Genomic DNA, 23,369 nt, shown 5'->3' with positions numbered 1-23,369 from the left:
ACATGATACATACTGTCAAATGTACAAAATGCATTCTAAAACTGCAATACATGGTATGTCTGCTGCCTATCAACACTACTCAACAATATTAATCTACAATTGTCTACCTAGTATGTTCACCCTGTGCATCAGACCATATGAACATGTCCCTGCACCGATGGTGTGGATGACAGGATGCGGCAGAGGCATCATCATATGCATAGGGTGATAATGTTTGCCAGAGGCCTAGGCTGTGCCATTGGATGACATCATACATGTGTGTTAGGGCCTGTGATATCATTGGGCATGTTTGGATGTTATGCGCGTGTGTGTGTTGAGGTGCCCTACATTTGTTTCCAGTGTGTGTGTGTGTGCATGCACACAAGTCTGGCATGTGGCTGGCCTACACAGGGGTAATACTGGCAGCTGCAGACTGTACAAGGCAGGTGTCACAGTTCACGGTGTCTGGCCACAGCCACATGACCTGCACCTGCCAGGGGTTGCACAGGCACTACCAGGCAGAGGTACAGATTGGGTACCATCTGATGACACATGTCCACTGGAATCATGTCCCTGTTGGGACCATCAAGGACCACATGCACGTGGCCATCCTAGTGTGGACTGCACAGCACCAGCAGCACTGTTGCTGCTACTGCCACTATAGCAGCAGGCATGTGCAGTAGCATGTTCACATAGACCTTCAACAGGTGATGTAGCTGGCCTATGTCCACTTGCCCGACACCTCACTCCCACCAGATGTTCCAGCACAGACAATCCACACTCGAGGATTGACATGCCACGATCAAAGACTCCCACCACGTCACCCAATCGTCTATCCAAAACATCTGCAAGATGATGGTGAGCATTTGCAAGTGCCTGGATGTTGTCAGTTAATGAACAGACAGCAGCCCTCTGAAGCCTCAGACCATCTCTGTTGTGCCATTCAGCACGTGCCTGTGCCTCCATTACAACCCAAAACATGCTTCTGGTGACTCCAGCTGATGTGCTTGGTCTCACAGGGGCATGTTGGCCAGGGGTCCTCCTACAAGCAACGCTGGACACATGCCTGAGTGGGACATCACCAGTTTGTTGACTGGGATCATGCTGTGCAGGCACACCTTCCATAGTCATCACACTTCCCTGTTCCATGCTACCACCAACTGTCCTTCCTCTATGGCTGGTGGTCATGGGGTATGTGCAGGCAGGAGAACTGTGTGCGAGGATGAGGGGGAGACAGGTGGAATGGCAACCAATGGCACAGAATCAGCCCCTGACAACCCTGCCTATGCCTATATCATACTATCATCATCACTGCTAGAGTCTGTGGGGACACTAACATCAGGTGGGCCACAGGAGGGCAACGTACCTACATCAACACCTGTGAGGGGAAGACAAGAACTGTACATTACAAGTTATTCCAGACACACACAGACAGACAGAGACACACACAGACAGACAGACACAGACACACAGACAGACAGACAGACACACACATAGACACACACAGACACAGACACACACAGACAGACACACACACACAGACAGACACGCAGACACACACACAGAGAGAGACACACACACAGACATGCACAGACAGACACACACAGACAGAGACACACACAGAGACACACAGACAGACAGACACACACACACACACATACACACACATACACAGACAGACACAGACAGACATATGCACACAGACACACAGACACACACACAGACACAAAGACACACAGACACACAGACACAGACATACAGACACAGACACACACAGACAGACAGACAGAGACACACACAGACAGACACACACACAGACACAGAGACCCACAGAGAAACACAGAGACACAGACAGACACACAGACACGCACACACAGACATACACAGGCACACATGCTACATGCAGGTGATATGGCAGATGGCAATCAGCTTAGACGATTATAGTTTCAGCTTATGCAATTATAGTGCTAGTTATCATACATCCCTGAGTTGCACACAACAGCATGCATGTGATATAGCAGACGGCATGCACCTTACATAATTATAGTGGTGGTTAGCATACATACCTGTATTGCACCATTTGTGTTAGTAGCCTATGACCCATACCTGCAACACAATGCATGCACTTTGCACCATTGCACTGCACTGCCATGGTGTGTGCAACATACACCACATAACAGACCATCGCTGATCTTTGTATATCTGTCACTGATGCTTTGTGTTGGCCACTGCCCCTATGTCTGAGGACATGAGCAGTAGGGTATGTCGACTGCATACTATGTTTGCCTGGGCCCTAGCTTGCATATCTCCCCCAAAGCAGTGCATGTCTGTTCAACATTATTCCACCTACCCCTGAGCTGAGTGTAGACATTGTGCATGTGGCTGTACACACATGTTTGACATGGCTGTTCCTGCTTTGCAATGGTGCCACAGACCAGCACAGGTTTACAATACACCGGCTTGCTGTGTGGCATATGACCTTGCCAATCACATGTAGTATGACATGCCTTCTGCTGATGTGTTGAATGACATGCATACATGTGTAACACAATGGTGTCCTTTCTAATATACAGTATGGTAATGGTGTCCCAATGTAGGGATGTGTTATACTAACATGGGCCTTCTGCTGATGCAATGTTGTCTGTCCACCCTACAAATATGCAGGGACACATACTGCACATTGAGCTGATGTGCATAGCCATTGCAGGGCATCATGTGGCTTCATAATTGCTATACAGTGTGAGCTACTGACACAGTTTATAGCCATGACTATGTTCATATACAATACATATCTAATGTGGAAAGTGACCCACGTCACCAATGTGTATACACAATAAACCCTAATGTGGAATGTGTGACACAGGTCACAGAAGGGTATACAGATGACACCCCTGCACATCTGCAACCATATTACTGATACCTGGCAGCTATGCCCACACATGGCTAACTTACAAGTACTCTATCTCCCGCATGCCATCTGTGTACCTCACACATGAGGAGCAGCCATGACAGTGATGTCTGACACCAGCAAGGTGAATGTACTGTATCTGTGGCTTGATGTGGATGTATGTGTATGTTGTGCAACACATGTATGTATTTGGATACTGTATAGGTGAATGCTTCCATGTCATGACACACGTCAGATGATCAAGACATGTTATGTGGTGGTTTCATGTTATGCCTACACAAGCTGTGCACAGGCCTGCATGATATTTAATGTTTCACATCTGCAATATCACCATTACACAAAGGCCATAGTTGTATTGTGTCGAGCCAATGCACAACAGGGTGTACACACATGTACATCACTTCTACTGTGTGTTTTGCTTCATGTCTCTGGCCATCCTCCATGGCCATGTGTACACATGTTCAGTCCAATGGTTGTGATGGCCATCTTACTTCACATGTCAGTGTTATCCCATATGACATACACCCATTAATGTCATATGCTCCACTGAGGACAGGGTTATGCAGACAGAGGGTTGTATGTATGGGATGTGAGACATGTTTTGCAGGATAGTTGAGTAGTGTTGCAGTCATCCCACTACATGTCATGGACATGTCTGATAGCACATGACATTGTGTGACATTCATAACAAGGGTATACTACACAAGGGTGTATCCTGTGGGCCTGTCATACTCCAGCTCCAACACATTTAGTGTGTGTGCACACATATGCTCTCTGTACAGTACTGTTCGTATTCCCAGCATGTGTAATGCTGATATGTAGTACCTATCCCTACAGTGGAAAACACCTCCACCATTGTATTCACTGTTGTCCACACATCTGGCAATGACAGTTCGGAAGGTTTAGTGTAGGTTCATAGGTTTAAAGGTTCATAGGTTGGTACTAGGCTATCAGCCCTAGGGCCTATACAAGCCTAGCCATAACAATTCCTTGGCTATTTCTTCCCACATTATTTACTTTCCTGGACCCCTGTCTAGCAGGGCGACTGACGTGATCCCTGGGGTGAATTTCCTTTCTCCCATCCAATCGTCAAGGTTCCTCTTGAAGAGGTCCAAAGAGGCACTCTGCTTTACATGTATGGGCAATCTATTCCAGAGTCTGGGGAGTCTCTGGGTCAGGAACCTATCCCTCCAGCATGTTTTGTTTATTGTGATGACAAGGTTTAGATCCCTGGAGCGTGTAGCTCTGAGGGATTGGGATTTCTTTAAGTGTAGCATGTCCAACAGCTCTGGGTTTGACATGGCCTTGTATGTTAAGCAGAGATCGCCTCTGAGTAGGCGATATGCGACAGAGTATAGCTGGAGTTTTTTAAGGCGGTCAGTGTAGGGCATCTGCTTTAGGCCTGTGATTCTTTTAGTAAGGTATTTCTGAGGCCTTTCCAGTTGTTGCAGATGTCTTGAGAGGTACATACCAAATTGGGCGTTGTATTCTATAATGGGTCTAATGAGGGATGAGTACAGTGGGACAATGACCTCCTTTTTTCTGGATGAAAAGCCCTTCATGATGAGGTGTGCCACATAGAAGGATTTCCTGACTGTTGTGGCGATGTGGTTATCGAAGGTGAGACCACTGTCCACCTGTGTCCCTAAGTCTCTTATCACACTTTCTGTGTTTAGTGTACTGCCACCTATATGGTAATTCATGGATACATGTTTTTCCCAAGGGGGATAACAATACATTTCTTGGCATTGAGCTTGAGCCCATGGCTCTGGCACCAAGCATCTGTTTCTGTAAGGCCCTTTTGTAGAGTACCTACATCATTTGGGGATTCAATAATGGCTCCCAGTTTGCAGTCATCTGCAAACTTTGTTAGCCAGAGTCCCTTAGTGTTGACCTGTACTTCAGAGAAGTAGATGCCAAACAAGGGCGGCCCCAGGACTGAACCCTGAGGTACTCCACTTGTCACTTGTCTGGAGCTGGATTTGGAGTCGGCTACTTTTACAGTGTGGGTTCTATCAGTAAGCCATTTAGCAACCCATTGGGTGACATAGGGATTAATGCCCAACTTAGTAAGTTTATCTATGATTCCAGAGTGGGGATGGTGTCAAAGGCCTTGGCAAGGTCTAGATAGGCTGTGTGGACCACCTTACCCTTGTCCATGGCTCTGGAGACTGATTCAAAGAAGTCAATCAGGTTCAGGAGACAAGATCGCCCTTCACAAACCCAAACTGGGTGGGGTCCAGTGTTTGAAGGTTGTCAATGTCTTTGTTTATAAGTTCCATGATAATACGCTCCATGGCCTTGCAGATAAGGCTTGTCAGACTGATGGGACGGTAGTTTCCGGGATCCAAGGTGGATCCCCTTGTGGATTGGGATAACTGTAGCTCTGCGCCACTCAGTGGGCACGAAACCTGAGGTGAGGCTATGATTAAACATGACACTTAGGTGAGGTGCCAGTTCATATTGTAGTTCATGTAGTACACAGCCGGGATGTCATCTGGTCCCATGGATGCTGTATTCTTGGCTTTAGAGAGTGCGTTTTGTACCTGTGTGGCCGTTATTACTGGAATTTGGCAATCTTCGGTATTGAGATGGGCCATTTAGGGGTGAGAGGGGTGAAGTTGTCACTGAATCGATCTGCCAGGATATTGGCAATATCCTTCGGATCAGTATATTTAATGCCATTCTGTTTTAGCTCAGAGCAGATCTGAGCATTGCCGTTTAGATTCTTGACATAGTTATAGAATGCTTTGTGGTTGTCTTTGGAATCTTTGGCAATTTTATTTTCGGAACTAGCTTTGGAGGATTTTATGAGGCATCTCAGTTTCTTACTGAAGCTAGTAAGGAGTTTGTGCATCCTGGGATTTTCCTTTTCTGAAAAAGTTTCTTCCTTTTGTTGTAAAGTTTGTTTATGGCAGGGGACCACCAGATTGGCTTCCTTTTTTTGGATGAGAGCATTTTGGTTCTATTTGGGATGGCACGATTCATGCATGAGTGGATGTGCTCGTACAGTGCCTTAGTGTTGGATTCAGCAGTTGAACTTTCAGTTCCGTCTGCATGGGTGTCATGAAGTTTGTGACTTCTGACTTGAGTAGCATGAAGTTGGCTTTGGAGAAGTTTTTTATGGTGGTTTCTTTACTGGGGGGTGGGGGTGGGATGTGCATGTTAAGTGTGATTAGCTTATGGTCAGACCTGACCAACGAGGGGTGACCATAGGTGTGGAGCATTGATTTCCCATGCTGGTAATGAGCAGGTCTAGGATATTGGAGACCCTAGTGGGACAATGGATTAGTTGATCCAGGGCATTGGAATTTATGAATTCCAAGAACCGTTGCGCAAAGGTGTTGGGACATGAGTAGTTTTCCCAGTTAATGGAAGGGTAGTTAAAATCACCCAGTATTAGGGTGTTTGGTTCTATCTTAATATTTTCTAGTATGTTTAGAAAGGTGTAGTGAGAATCTTGGGGTATGGTGGGGGATCTGTAGCAAGCTACAATTTGGATTGCAGTCTTACCTAGTGTTAGTTGCACTTGGAGAATTTCAGACACATTGTGTTGGCCAACTAGCCTGGTGGTGTGAATATCCTTGGTGAATATTGACACTCCTCCACCTTTAGTGTTTCGGTCCTGGTTTGGTGACCGAAAAGTGTGGTAAGAATTGTAGCCTGGTATTGCAGGGGTGCTCTCTAGAGCCTTGAACCAGGTCTCAGTTACTGCACAGATATCGATGTTCTCCATTTTTGCATTTTCAGGTTTAGACTTCTAGCATTGAGTAGCATTACCTTCAGATTTTGCATGCTTGTACCTGTTACAGTGGTGGTTTTGTCCTTTGAAGTTTGCCTAAAAAAGGCACTATAGGGGTGGCAAGAGCCTTAGCCAGTAACCTGAATCCCAGGGGCGATAGGTGCAGACCATCTCTGGCAAAGCATCGTGGTCTGTCAATCATGTCATCCCAGGCAGACAGATACTGGATCCCCTTTGAATGACATCATAAGCTTAGCCAGTTGTTGAAGTCAATCATTTTATCCTTATATTGTGGTATCATTCTGGGTGAAGGCAGGATGCTACTCAGGGCTAGGGTCATACCTGCCTGGGCCACATGATCCAAGAGCTCTTCCATGTCTCTTTTCATGTAGTCCAGGGAGGTACGTCTCAAGTCATTCACTCCAACATGGACAAGGTGTTTCATATAGTCTTCAGTTGTTTCACATAGGTAAACAGTGTGATGCATTGCAGGTCTGACCAGTGTCCGTTACCAGGACTACCATACATTATGTGTACGTGTGTTATGGCAGATAGCATGCAATTAATGTGTTCCGTGCATTATCAAGCCTGGTAAATGATAACAATCTCACCTGACACAGGCTGCTATCTCTGCAAAATGCCAGAGGTACCTAAATAGGAGTGTCACAGCAGTAAGATCATTATCCACACCTGTGTGGTAGCTACAGGGTGCAATGTCTATGTTAGCACATAAGCCAGTACAATACACTATACTATGGAGTATGCACATCTGTGCGTACATAGATTAGCAGACTATAGTATGTGGCATGTGTGCATACATGACTTGCATATGATGTTACATTACATATTGTACAGTAACACATGTAACTATGTGATATATAGTTGTGTTTTATGTGCAGTAGTGACTTACCAAGCAACTCCAGGCTCGGTGATTGAGAGACACCCACATCCACAATACCAGCTAAAGCTTGTGGATGGAGGTCTGCAGGTGTCCCCAGGTTGGCCAGTAGTGCCTCAGTACATGTGAGTGGTGGCTGGGTGAGTGCCCCCCCCACCTGTTGCACCTTGTTCCCTGGCAATTGCATTAGCACGCTGTTTCACCCATCTTATCAGGTCAGTGCAGTGTCGGCGCACCTGCTGATAGGTGTGATTGTGACAGCCAACATCATTTACCCTCCTGCAGAGTTCCTCCCACAGGGCATCCTGCTGCTGTGCATCCTGTGGCACATGGCTGAAGAGCGTTGTGTAGTTGTCAAGGAGGTATGGGATGAAGACTTCATCCTCCAAGCCGCTGTATGACAGCAGTCTGCTACGTGGCATACCTGGAAGACATAATGATGGAAACAGGTCACAGTAACTCACAGAGAAGTACAGCTGAACATATATGTATATCGCATTTATTAAGATTACAAATACACCTTTGTAGATCTACATGACACTAACACCACTGACATGTATAAGTCACACACATTTGACACGTACTGGTGATGTGATGTTATCGCCATATATGTGTGTGTCATGTGATGACATTGCTCATACACCATGTGGATGTTGTCTTGATGTGGGCATGTCTGTTTGCCTGTAGTGGTCTCTTTACTTATCAGTACATGCCTGGATATGTTCACATTAATGCAATCGACCTTAGTGCTATTTATATGCCACATATATAGTCATACATAGCCATTAGGGACATGACCTGTGACCCTGCAGACTTGCAAGCATGTATGTGTTTTGCCATCTACATCTACATGGCACTGTACAGCTGTGTAGCATCCTGCCATGTATTGCCTGTGTTGCACATGTGTAACATATGGGACAATAGCTAGCCTGATGGTATTTGCAGGGTTGGAAATCAACTATAGCATGTATGGTCATAGTGATATCATAGGCTATATGCCCTGGGCCATTTATGAGCCTAGGCAGACAGGTTACCCAGCTGTAGGCAACAGACAGGTAAGTTGCAGTGGCCAGTTCAAGCAGTGCCACAGAACTGATACACATGGTTACTGATATATTTGGCATGCGGTCATCACACCATGTCACAGAGAGGGGTGATGTGGTAGCTTCGCTGGACAGGGATGCATAGTATGGCAAGAGTATGTTAAGTGTATGGGACAGGGATCTGTCAGGCATGTTGTGATCCTTGTACTAGAAAGGTGGATGTCCATGATGTATGTGTTTATTTGGGATCAGGATGTGTTAAGTGTAGCATGTCCAACACCTCTGGGTTGGACATGGCTTTATTCAGGGTAGGCTGCATGCTACATAGTGCAGCTAGGGATTGTGAAGGGCAGTGTAGGCCATCTACACATGGGCAATAACCCTTAAAGAAAATATGTGATCTATTATGGGTCACATGGGTGTTGAGTATGGCTGAGCAGTTATCTCTATATTCCTAGATGGCACCCTGTCATGATTAGGGGTGCCACATATGACTACCTGTCTTTTGTGGTGATGTATCTATCAAAGGGGAGTACTGTCCAGTTGCATCTCATACACACAGTTGCCATTATATTGACCATTGCCTAGGTGGCAGTTAATGGATACAGCGTTTGTAACATAGGGGATGACAATGCAATACTTAGCTGTCAGATTGTGGCCATACATCACACACCACACAGCTGATACACTAAGGCCCTTCTATATGCTGAACACAGCACACAATGAGTCAACTATTGCTCCTAGTTCATAGTCATTTGCAAACATCAATAGGCTGATGCCTTCTGTGTTAGTCTATGTGGTATAGATAACAAATAGGGCGAGTACCAGGAATGACCCCTGTATTACTGTGGCTGGCACTGGTTTGATGTGCGTGTATTCATCAGACACCTTCTGTAGTGTGGGTTCTGCCAGCAGTCCAGTTGCCAACCACTCCTGTGACATAGGAATATACACATAGTTTATTGAGTGTAGCTGGAACACAGTATGGGTGATGGTGTCCTATGACCTGGCAAGGTCATGATATGCAGTGTGAATCAACCCTACTGTCATCTACATCTGTAATGAGTACATCAATTATGTTGACCATGGTTCATGGTCGTAAAGACCAGCCTCACCAGGGTAGTTGTGCATTATGTTTCATTATCAATGGTGTCTCCCCCTTTGTGGGGTGTGATAACTGTTGCTGTGCACCATTCATTGTGTACACAGCCTGACATGGAGTTATGATTGAACATGATGTGTATGTAGATAGCTGAATGTTCTTACATTTGTGTAGGATACACCCTGAGATGTTGACAGGTCCCATGAAAGCTGTAGTGTACATGGATATATTACTAAGTGTACCTGTTGGGGGTGGGGGGGAGGTGGGAGTGGGTTTAGGTTCTCCGAGACCTTATCTGGATGAACAGGTGCTATTTCTGTAGGTGCAGTACTTCCCATGCCATAGTGCTGTGCAGCACGGCAGGTCTTGTCATTGCCATTACAATTAATGACACAGCTGTAGAATGCTCTGTGCTTGGCCTCATAATATGTGGCTGATTGGTTTCACAGTAGCTGTGTGTGGTTTTATATGGTGTATCTGCATCTTACTGAGGCTGACCAGGGATCACCTACACTCATGTGTGTTCACTCTTGCAACAGTTACTACCTTCTGTGGTACAGTTTAAAGCATGGTACCACCAGTTTGCCTACTTGTTTGTGTTGGGTTGACTCCTGGTTCTGTTGCAATGACACAATCACTGCACATATGTGACTGCTTAAGGTTCATTTGTGTAGGATTCAGCATTTTCACATGCATTGTCCATCTGCATGGGTGCCATGGCACTCACCACTCTGCTCTTAGGAAACATAACATTGGTATTGGAGACTAACTATGTGTAGCATACTGTTAGCCCTGTTTGTGTGACTACTGTGATCCAGGTCAGTGGGGTCGATGGAATCCAACATGCATTGAGCGCAGGTGTTGGTACATGAGGAATCGTCCCAGTTCATAATGGAATAGTTGAGAGTAGCCAATATTATGGTTCTGTCTCAGACCTAATCTTCCCCATTACAGCACATTATGACAGTTGGGAAGTCTGCGGCCTGGTGGGTGATCTGTCTTAAGGTGCATTTTGAATTTCACTGTGGCACAAAGGTAGTTGCTCAGCATAATGCATCTGATGTTATGCAAGTGCAATTAGCGTGGGGGTGTACATATCCTTCAGGAATATGGACACACCTGTGGCCCATGTGTTCCAATAAAGGATAATGGGCAAAAGGTGAGGTATGTGTTATAACATGGTCATGCAGGTGTGCTCTTAGGAGCATTGAAATATGTCTCAGCCACTGCACAGATAATGTTCTCCATGTTAGGGATCAACATATGTGTGTCCGTATAGTGTTTCTGACATATATCATTGTGTAGCGAGACCCGCAGTTTATTGCTTGGCTGTCCCTGTAACAGCAGTGGACCTTCACCTGAACTGTGCATGATGAAGGCACTATAGGGGAAGCATGAGCCCTTGGCTGTATCCAGATTCCCAGGGGTGACAGGTGCAGGCCCTGTCTGGCAAAGCATCATGGTCTGTCAACCATATTATCCCAGGATAACAGATACTGGATACCCTGCAACATGCACCACTACACTAGACAATTGTGGAATACAATCCTTTTGTCCCTGTACTGCAGTATCATTCTGGCCAATGGCAGAATGCCACCCAGGCCTTGGGACATACCTACATGGGCTACAAGACCTGACAGTTCCTACATGTGTTTCCATGCAGTCCAGGCTACTGCATCACAGGCCCTGCACAACAACATGGAATATGCCAGAGCCATGTGTATAATTCAAAAGGTGGTCTGAGTGTATGAGTATGTGGCTAATCATGGCAAACAGGCAGCTGACAGTATGCATGCCCTTGTATAGGACGGTGTGTAACATAGTGCTAGAGTTTGCATTCACAAATGAGTACTGCTGGGCATGTTTCCAGTCATGTGTTCAGAGGTGTGGCACAGTTATGCAAACTATGTCATACAGTTTGTGTATTTCGGTGTCTGCCTCTTCCTGCTTGGGGGGGGGGTCACTTGTTTGGCCAGATACTTAGACACATCTGTGAATGTGTGTGATATCCAGTAGTGTGTGTGGTTGTCCTTACTATGTTCTGGTAAGGGTATGTGTTGGTTGTGTTGATGAGCTGCATGTGTTAACCTACACCTCATGACTGTCCAGTCCAGTCATGGCTGTAAACTGGGCTGTCTTTCAGCTTACCCCTATAGCTGCATCCTAGAAAATGTGTGGGGCGTGATGTTAGGTGGGTCTGGCAGTGTACATGGCAAAGAGATTACATTCCCCCAGGATGGCCAAATACACAAAGCTGACATTAGGAAACACCAGTAGCTGACTAGTGGACATGCCTATATGAGCAGTCAGTACTACAAGTACCAAGTACTGTATTTAGTTTAGATATTGCCTATGAAGATGTTTTAGACAGTGATGCTCACATGTAAATATTTGTGTTATGGACGTGACAACACTGGCTATTACGGAAACATTGTAGCTACCTTTAGCAGCAATCCTCCTCTGAGGAGCGCATCACATCCTGTTAGTTGATTACAGATGATGCAAGTGTCTACAGGTCTGTTTCCTTCTCTGGGTTTATACTCACATATCCACCAGGACCATGAGCTCTGTTGGGCACAGACACCCACTCTCCAAACAGAGTTATGTATCAATAGGCTCTGATGCCACTATCAACATTATCAGGATGTAATCAGATAATGTGAGCCATCACCTATGATGCGGCTATTACACATGGGCAGCTGTCTCCTACATATTACACTCCTACTGCAGATCTTACACTGGAGTTAAAGATGATATGCAACCTGTTTCATTACCAGTGCTGTGCACTACCTTACATACAGTATGTGCAGGCGGCTGTTAGGTTGGCAATGAGAGGTTGAGCTACACAAACCTGGTAGTTCAACCAGTGTGTCTGTACTCTCAATATCCACAATATGTAGGTGTGCATATAGCCATGTGGCCCAGCCCTGTAACAAGGGTCACTACACATTTGCATAACATGTACACATGCATAGCTGTTATTGCTTGCAAACGATAGTAGAGAGGTGGATATTACATGTGTTATCTGCACGGATAGTTACCTGGCTCTTCCAATTATCTTTGCTATCATGCTGCTAACCTGTCAGATGAATACTAATGCTATGTATCCTGTCATTGAGTATTGTAATTGCCAATAGACATAACTACTGTTTACATAACATAACAAAACTGCTATGTAGAATAGAATACAGATCTGCCTAGAATACTGTACATTACAGTTATTGGCACAATATCCCACAATGCACACCATATTTGAACAGTAAGCCCACCTTTAACATGTTCATCTTACTTATACACCCATACATATGTCAACTGTTACAATATATCGACATATACTATCCCCTGTTATAGCACATACTTGTTGGACCAATCCTGACACTGACAGTGGCTGCAAGCGAATTGGTGGGTTCCAAGCCCATATCATCCCTTGTGGTGTTTGTGGAGTGTGCCGTGTGACCTACAGCAGTACACACATAGAATACTACAAGCATTACTACTGCTCAACAATACATTGCTACAAGATAGCTATTTCCACTATATGCATTGATTACAGTGTAATTCTTACAGTACAGATACTCCATACACAGACATACTACATGTTATACATACCGTCTTAGTAATCGGAGATGTTATTAACTAGTGTAATACTCATTTTCGGTTAGTCTTTCACTGTTTTGTACTGTCCTACAGGTAGATACAGATGGTCTGAATGTGTGACAAGGCAACCTTTTATAGTTACAGATCAGTAACATGTGCTATCCCGATGACCAATTGGTGTTCCTAAGTAGCGACTTACATGCAGATCAGCTGCGCTGCTACTGCCTTAGCCAATACCATGGCTACAGTGGAGTATAACTGAGTACTCCACTTGGGCGTTGTCCCCTTGCCTTACTTGTGAAGAATACAGCCTGGAAGTGTTGTGTGAAATCCATTGCAACAGCTGTATGGAGAAGAACAGTAATATATTGTGTGTAATGCCTAGAGGAGTTGGTCTAAATGTGAGTACTGCTGTTATATTTCTGAACATTGCTACTTGTGCAGGGTTTGTCTGTACCTAATACTTCTGCATATGTTTCAGTCTGGCCAGGTTGTTTGACCAGCTCAAGGCTCCATAGCTATGCATATAATGTTAGGGGGTTTACAGTGTGCTTATCGGACATATTTAGTCTGGTGTTACTGTGTATCATACTGTGCTGATAATCAGTACTCGGTAACACTTCCTGGTGTACGAACCTTTCAACCCTCTGAAACAGGATTAGTTCATACAAACCCTGTTACATCAGCAGCTGTTCAATTGTATAACGGCAACTATTTCACATAGGGCCATGTTAGTGTGTTTGTGTCCAGGAATCTTAAGGTTTCAGCAGATGTTGTACAGTAGTTGCATAATTGGTTATGGTATGACAGTATGTATTGATGTAATTATTTCAGTTGTGGGGTAGATGTTGGTGGGTGTACATAGCACATGCAGGTGTGTAGGAACCCCTTTTATACAACGTCTATATGTGTGTGGATGTTCTTTCCCTAGGTGAACACCTATCCCTTAGTGGACTAATACTATGGTAATTGCAGGCTGATTCATTAAGGCACTATTAAATGCTTCTTGTATAGCATGCAGGTACTGTTAGTCCTTAAATCCTTTTGGCAATACATCGGAATGTAATAAAGATTTGCAAAATGAAAGCTGTCTGTGTAATTCTGTCATGGATATTTGCAGTCATTGCAGTTGTGTTGGTGACTGTGTCCATAGAACATATTTGTAATAGTGTATTGGCATATACTCTTATAGGTTCATAGGTAGGTACTAGGATATCGGCCCAAGGGCCTACACAAGCCTAGCCAGCAAGGTACCATAGCTTACACCACCCAAGAAAGTTATTTTCCTGTGCCACTGTCCAGCAGAGACACAAAAGTGATCCCCAGAGTGTATATCCTATTTCCCATCCACTCATCAAGATTTTTCTTGAAGAGTGCTAATGAAGAACTTTGCTTGACATAGATGGGTAGCTTGTTCCAGAGTATAGGAAGTCTCTGGGACAGGAATCTATCCCTCCAGCTTGTCCTGTTTATTCTGGTGACAAGGTTTAGGTCCATAGAGCGTGTAGTTTGGAGGGATTGGGATTTCTTTAGGTGTAGCATGTCCAACAGCTCTGGGTTTGACATAGCTTTATATGTTAGGCAGAGATCACCTAGGAGTAGGCGATATGCTACAGAGTAAAGCTGGAGTTTTTTGAGGCGGTCAGTGTAGGGCATTTGAGGCCAGTAATCCTCTTTGTGAGGTACTTCTGTGGCCTTTCCAGCTGCTGCAGATGTCTTGTGAGGTACATTCCAAAAGGGGCATTGTACTCTATAATTAGTCTAATGAGTGACGAGTAGAGGGGAACAATGACCTCTTTTTTCCTGGATGAGAACCTTTTATGATGAGGTGTGCCACATAGAAGGACTTCCTGACTACTGTGGCGATGTGACTATAAAAGGAGAGACTACTGTCCACCTGGGTCCCAAGGTCTCTTATCATGCATTCGGTGTTAAGTAGATTGCTGCCTATGTGGTAGTTCATGGGTACAGAGTTTTTATCAAAGGGGATGACACTGCACTTTTTGGCATTGAGCTTGAGGCCATGGCTCTGACACCAGGCATCTGTCTCAGTGAGGCCCTTCTGTAGGATGTCCACATCATTTGGGGACTTGACTATGGCTCCTAGTTTGCAGTCATCTGTGAAATTCGTCAGCCAGAGGCCTTCTGTGTTAGCCTGTACTTCAGAGAAGTAGATACCAAATAGGAAAGGTCCCAGGACAGAACCCTGTGGCACTCCACTTGCACTGACTTGAGGTCAGATTTGGAGTCTGCAACTTTTACAGTGTGGGTTCTGTCAGTAAGCCAGTTGGCAACCCATCTTGTGACGTAGGAATTTATACCTAGTTTAGTGAGTTTAGCTATAATTCCAGAATGAGGGACAGTGTCGAAAGCCTTGGCGAGGTCAAGATAGGTTGTGTGCACCACCTTACCCTCATCCACGGCTTTGGTGACTGCCTCAAAGAAGTTGATCAGGTTCAGGAGGCATGATCTGCCTTTCGCAAACCCGAACTCGATGGGATCCAGAGTTTGGGGGTTACCAATGTCTTTCTTTATGAGTTCCACGATGATACATTCCATGGCCTTGCAGACCAGGCTCATCAGGCTAACAGGTCGATAGTTCCTGGGATCAGTGGTGGCTCCCCCTTTGTGGAGTGGGATAACTGTTGCTGTGCGCCATTCAGTGGGCACACAGCCTGATGTGAGGCTATTATTAAACATGGTGCTTAAGTGGGGAGCCAGTTCATTCTGAAGTTCGTGTAAAACGCAGCCTGGGATGTTGTCCAGTCCCATGGATGCTGTGTTTTGTTCATATTGTTTGGGTGGGGGGCAGAATGTGTGATTGCCATGGTCCATGTTATACTCAGATATGGCCACTTCTTATACTGTCTACAGACATGTATGTATGTGTGTATATATATATATATATATATGTGTGTGTGTGTGTGTGTGTGTGTGTGTGTGTGTGTGTGTGTGTGTGTGTGTGTGTGTGTATGTGTGTGTGTGTGTATGTATATATATAGATATATACATTATTGCATACATTTATCTGTTCCTCCATAGATATGTAGATGTTTTAACCTATCTATATATCTACATATATATGTAGACCTGTATATATTGACGTCTCTATGTCTCTCTCTCTCTCTCTCTCTCGCTCTATATATATGTATATGTATATATATATATATATATATATATATATATATATATATATATATATAAGCATACACCTTTAATTGGGTACATGGCAGGTTGTCCTATTTCAACACATTCCTCCCTTTTGTGTTTTAATCTGTCTGCATACACAACTGGGAAAGGTACATCTCAGGTAACTTAGTGTTAGGTTACTCTGAGGATGGAATAAATGGTTGCGGGTTCTACTCCTGGAAGGTGTTATTATTTTACCTCTCAAAGTAGGCACTGGTAGGGAAAGTGTGAATAATGCACATTTACGTGGTTGTGAGCATGTTTGTCCATGGTCTGCGCGACGTTCAGCAAAGGTCATACGCGTGAAGCGCTTGTCTGTTTACTGTGTTTCAGCGCTGCGTACCATCCCACAAACCCACTTACAACTGCTTAAGAGTGCTTTAATCCACCTGCATCCAAAAGCCCTTATTCTGGCTCTCAAAATAACCTAACAGCCTTTGCAGGTCTTGAACCTGGGACCGTGAACATCACAGTCACTGACGTTACCACTAAGGCATCTGAGACATGCACGAATGTCAAAGTGTTTAGAATATACATTGTACTACAGACATTCCTCACTAATGAAAACAAATGTGACAGTCAGTTGGTGTACATATGTCTGATACATGTTAATGTTCATATGTTTGTGAAAGTAGGTGTTGCAATGTGATATGACAGGGTGTATTATGAATGAGTAAGGTTCTTGCTTTGTGTCCTTTTTATATTGTCCCCCATACTCCATGTATGCCCCTCCAGTTCACTTATTGGACATCCGACCCAGGCCCTCCTTGATGCATGATTGCATTACCCATAATTCCTCCCCACCCCAATCTTCAAATACACAAAAACCACCCCTTCTATGGTGAATTAGGTTAATATTAATTGTTATAATACTAGAGCTGCATGTGTTTTGTGTACACGCCAATTCCTTTGGAGTGCTTCGGTGTCACAAAGTGTGTTCATAGATGCTTATATATATATGGCTATTGATGTAGCTGTATAATATATATACAGATATATATATATATATATATATATATATATATATATATATATATATATATATATATATATATACATATATATATATATATATATATACACATATATATGTGTGTGTGCAGACATCACTGATATATATATATATATATATATATATATATATATATATATATATATATACTTCGTATTAGTTTGTAACAGTAATACATCTATAGACTGGAATGTGTTGGTTCACAAACTACAGTACATTACAATGTACTGTACATATGTACACAAAGTCACTGTCCCATTTGTGATCATTACAGTGAAATGCATATGGTATAAGGTGTAGTCTCATGACCATGAAACATGTGTACACCTCGAATGGCTTAGTGGTACGTCCCATGACTAGAATGTGCATGGTCCAGGGTTCGACACCTGTGATGCTTTACAAATGTTTTTTACTGCAGAATAAGGCTCATTTAAGCAGTTGTAAGCATGTTTAAAAGTGTTTGTGTGCCATTATAGCAGCGGTTAAACACAGTTAAACAAACGTTGTAACGTATAACCTGTGCGTGCAAACATGGCCACATCCGCTAACTATTCCGGATATATACCTGTCAGTGACGTAACATCTCACTATGTGCTGACATGACATTACATTCTCTGTTGATTGTACTCTCCTGCACACATGGGTTTATATGGGTGATTCGAATGTTTATTATACAGACGATTACTACCTATATATGCAAGCTGTGGTTAAGGTATACTTTTGCACATGATAAACATCCCTGCCTTTATTGGGATTGTAACCTTGAATGCGCAGATACTATGCAGATGCTGTAACCATTACGCTGTTGACATTAACGTTGCTTCCGCCTATTTCCTATTTAGATGATTTCTATGTGTAAGCTAGGCTAAGCAAAGGGCGGGAGCCCCCAAACTCAGTGAGCTTCACGTACTCTTGAAATAACAACATATAACAAATGTACTGTGAGACGATACATTACATTCCTAACTACATTAGGCATAGCCCCTCACTGACACACTTCAAGGAAAACCTTGTTGTGTGAATGGGTAACAGACTATACACCCCTAGGACCATGTGTCCTAGAACCATACAGCCAGGGGTGGGGAAGCCTGCCCAGTTTGATTGCTGCAAGACCTGTTGGAGGAATTGAATGGTGTTGAATTGCCACATTAACATGCCCTCTTTAGATCACTAAGTGCCCCTATCACACTCCACAACCCCAGTCTTCAACAGCTTCCAGCAACTCTGCCTGGAATTGCTTCATTGGCTATGCTTGACAGATGCTCAGTTACTTCATCAATGGTGCGGGGAAGGCCAACACACTGTTGCTATGCTTCTAATTGCCCTTGGGCAGATAGATAATAGGCTGTCTGTGAGCCTCTAACGTGCAGGCCATCACAGCCCTGATATGTGAATAAACAGACCTTCAGATCACAATATACAGTGTGAACTCACCATGCAGTCAGGAAACAGTTGAGGACAGCAAGAACATACAGAACACTGATACTTAGTCACTTCAAAAGCCTATCTTGGAAGCTAGAAGACTTGTATAAGTTTAAGGCTTTCTTTTGCTTACCACTAGGTTACCTACAGGGGAGATGAAAAACAAGCACAGATGGGGAACATGCATGCAATGATACCATACCGGCCTATGTGTCAGCCTTACCCTTTGGAATACTGGCCAAGGCTATTGGTGCCCCCATGGTGCCTTATTTAGGAGAGTCTCGAAGGTGAATACCAGTTCCGTAAACAGCACAATAGCAGATTCAATGAGGTTTATGCTACTCAACACCAGGGGTTGTGATCACAACATGCATGCACTCACAGCACTCCTCAGGATGGACAACATCAACATCTGTGCATTAACTGACATCTGTCTTAAGGCTCCTGAGAGCACACCAGCACTACCAGACTACAGCCCATACCAGACATTTCAGCCACAGAACATGGACTGAGACATGGAGAGGGCTGTATCCATATTCATCAGGGATACCTACACCAACAGATTAATGGGGTAGCATGATACCTCTGTGATCATCCATGTGCAGCTAACATCAGCCACAACTGCAGTGTGGAATGTGGCCTGCTATGGATGACCCTCCATGACCCAGTACCTCCACTCCACCTACCTGGAGACAGTGGAGAACACGACAGTCCTAATGCACACACAGGCATTGGTCAATGTCAACTACCATACCATTAACTGGGAAACGTACTCCGGTACTCACTTCCAGGACTAGTGCTTCTTGGAATGTATCACTTCATATGCCTGTATCAGGTGGTAACATCCCTAACGTGGGGTGGAAACTACTAGATGTGGTCATCACCAACATGGGCAACAGGTGCACCACAGTGGAGGTTAACCGATCACTGGTTAGATCTGACCATGAAATATTCACTGTTTCCACACCGTAGCATCTCCCCCACCCACGGATACCACAGCATATACCTTTCCTACAGCTAAATTTACACTACTAGTGACAGGGGTGGGGGTTTCACAGCCCCATGCTAAGGGAAAACACTGCTCAAGAAGCAGACAGATTTACAAATGCAATCTATAAGCACCTACATGGATGTATGGATCATGCCATCACTGGTAAACCAAGACTCACTCCTACTAGACAAGGACACCGGTCTGGTAGACCTCTGCAATAAACAGGCTATACTACAGACATAGGACAGTGTTCCAGATACACAGAAAATCCCACGAAGGGCAAATATCCGTGACCATTATTAATATGGTACGTAGGTCCCTCATGACATCATCCAAGGCTAACATCAGCAGGAGAATACGCAAGGATTCAAAAGACAACCACAAAGCCTTCTTTGGCTATGTCAAGGATCTACGTGGTGACACACAGATTTGTACTGTGCCAATGAAATATAGCACAAAATATGTTGACCCTACTGATATCACCAACATCCTTGCAGATACATTTGGTGCATTCTTCACCCCCTAAAGAGCCCACAACACTACCCGAAAGATACAGTATCCCAATCATCAGAGACACACAGGTGGAAATGGCCCTCTCTAATAGCAGAACAGAGCATCAGTGAAGGCAGATGTTGACCCAGACTGCATCGTGCAAACTGTACAAGGCAACTTGCCCCCCACCTAATTAAGCATTCCTACCTCAGCCTCTCCGCAGGCTACATGCCCATACAATGGCATATGGCAACAGTTATTCCACTCCATCACAGTGAAATCACAACTGACCATGGTAACTACCACCCCATAAGCCTGACTAGCCTGGTCTGCAATGGTATGGTTTGCATCCTCATGGCACTCATTAACAATGACATTGGTAACCTTCGAACATGTGACCCAATCCAGGTCAGCTTGGTTGAGTGCAATTCATGCCTACTGAACCTGTTTGATGTCTTACATACAGTCACCAAGACGTTAGATGGCAGGGGAGGTGGTTCATACATACTACCTGGACCTCACCGAGGCTTTTGACACCATGCTGCACTCGAGCCTGTACATTCACCCATACATCATAGGTTGGGTTGCCAATGGGCTTACACACAGAAACCCACATGGTATGACTAGCAGTCTCCAGGTCCAACTCTTGAACAGTCATGACTGGTGTCCCACAGGACTCAGTCCTGGGAGCCCTACTGTTTGACATATACATCTCAGATGTACAGGCAAATACAGGTGGACTACGGCAGACCATGTTTGGCAATAACTGCAAACTGGGAGCCATGACTGATAGACCAGCTGACACAGACATCCCTCAAGGGGCCTCACAGAGAACATCACAGGGTGCCAACGACATGGCCTCCAGCTAAGTGCCACTAACTGCATGGTCATTCCATTGTGGAATTGGCACCCACATATTAACACATGAGCGGCAGCCACTGTAATACAGACAAGGTAATGGGGTATCTGGGGACTAAGGTAGACAGTGATCTCCCCTGTGACAATCATATCTCCACAGTAGTTAGGACATCCTTCTATATAGGCCATCTGACTACTAAACAATTCCAATCTAGACATACTGGGGTTATAGTGCCCCTTTACTCATCACTCATCAGTCCCATCATAGGGTATAATAACCCATGTGGGATGCACTTCAGAGGACACGTCCAACACCTGGGGGGTCCACAAATGTACCTCACCAGGGGAATACTGGCCTCCAACATATGGCCTATGCAGCCGGACTGAATAAACTCCTGCTTTACTCAGTGGCATCTCGTTTACCCAGAGATGATCTCCACTGACCAACACAGCCATGTCGAACTCAGGCTTGATGGATATGCTCCACCTATGGGAATCCATGTCACAGTGAGCCACACACTGTAGTGAGCTGGCCTTGCCACAACAATAACTGGAGGATGCTGGAGGGACAGCTTCCTGTCACAAACACTCCCCATACTTTGGAACAACATCCCTAACTACATTATACAGAGCCCCTCACTAACACTCTGTAAGAGAAGCCTTGAAAGGTGGATGTGGAATAGTAGATGCACCCCAGTGATCCTACCATTGGCTCTGCTCCACAGAGTGATGGTTAATGAATCAATGGGGTGGCAAAAGCTGACACATTTTGGCAGGCCTTATGAATGGCTTCTGGCAGTTGGCCAAGTACCTACCTATGAATCTATACATACAGTATCTGCATATGCTGACAGCTTACTTTACTGTTCAGGTGTTGACTTACCTTGTGCCAATGGCTGTTGTGTGTGTAATAGTTGAGGGCTGCCTATGTTGGATGCACACAGTAGACTGCCTATACATGACAAATTACAGGTAGTCTTGTGTGTGTGCCATCCATTTATACTGTGTGTGCAAGTAGAGAAAGGTGTCAGTCCCTAGGTGCCTACACTGTCAGTGTGTGTGCTATACGTTCCCTCTTTGCCAAGGCCTGGACATACTGGGCACTCCTCCGTCTGCCTACTGGGGCTGGCTCAGGGTGTTCGTGGTCTGAGTACCTCTGTGCTGTGGGGCCCTTGGCAATTGTGGTGGGCTGTGAGGGCCTTCACCATTCTGTCCCTACTGCAGCTGTTTCTGCAGGACCATATTGTGTAGCATGGCACACACTATGAAGATGTGGGCACATAAACAAAATAAAGTAGACGTCACCACGATAGTAAAAAATAATGTTGTAATTATTGTCGGAATAAGCGCTTTCACGTACTGCCAAGGTACGCTTCTTCAGGTTTGTAAATCAATTCATTTTATCAAATATTTATATACAAAGTATTCTATCTAATAAATCAATTAAACAATTAATCAATTAGTCAGAATAACTCATCAACTATTCCACTGCTTCATTTTAAAGCTACACAATTCATTGAGCTTGTAAAACGCATAATGAAATATAGCAGAATAGAATAATATAATATAAAAGTGAAAATAAAAATAAAAATAATTCTTTATCATTATTAAATACCTAAATTCAATACTTATTCACTACAAAAATACAAAATGTATAGTGTATATATATATATATATATATATATATATACAACTAAATTTAAATCTTACAATTTATATGTCGCTAGAAATTCCATATTAACATGTTTAAATGGATAACATTGCAAAGAACATATATATAAAATTATTACTTTAAAACTAAAAATATATAGTTCCATGACGGTTCCAAACATAAAGCATACAGCATGAAGAATTAAAATACATATCAAAGTTCAATATCCAGCACATCAAAAAAGCACTCGTACAAACTAACTACATATGTTTAAAAACATCTCAAATGTTATAATGTATTATTATTGATAAAAGCCAATGCCCATAATTCATCTGCGCTTAGCCAATACTGGCTTTATACTTACTGCCTGATTAAGCCCTGGTTCAATATGTGCTCTCAGCCTTAGAATCCAATTTAATTCAACCAACTCTAAGTAGCCCATGTTATCGCCTTTGCGTTTACTTTCATTTACTATCTGTAGTACC

The sequence above is a fragment of the Protopterus annectens genome, chromosome 7.part0 (assembly GCF_019279795.1).
Source record: "Protopterus annectens isolate FY-2018-M chromosome 7.part0, PAN1.0, whole genome shotgun sequence".
Taxonomy (NCBI): Eukaryota; Metazoa; Chordata; order Ceratodontiformes; family Protopteridae; genus Protopterus; species Protopterus annectens.
The sequence above is the reverse complement of the archived record's forward strand: the minus strand, read 5'-3'. Positions refer to the sequence as shown.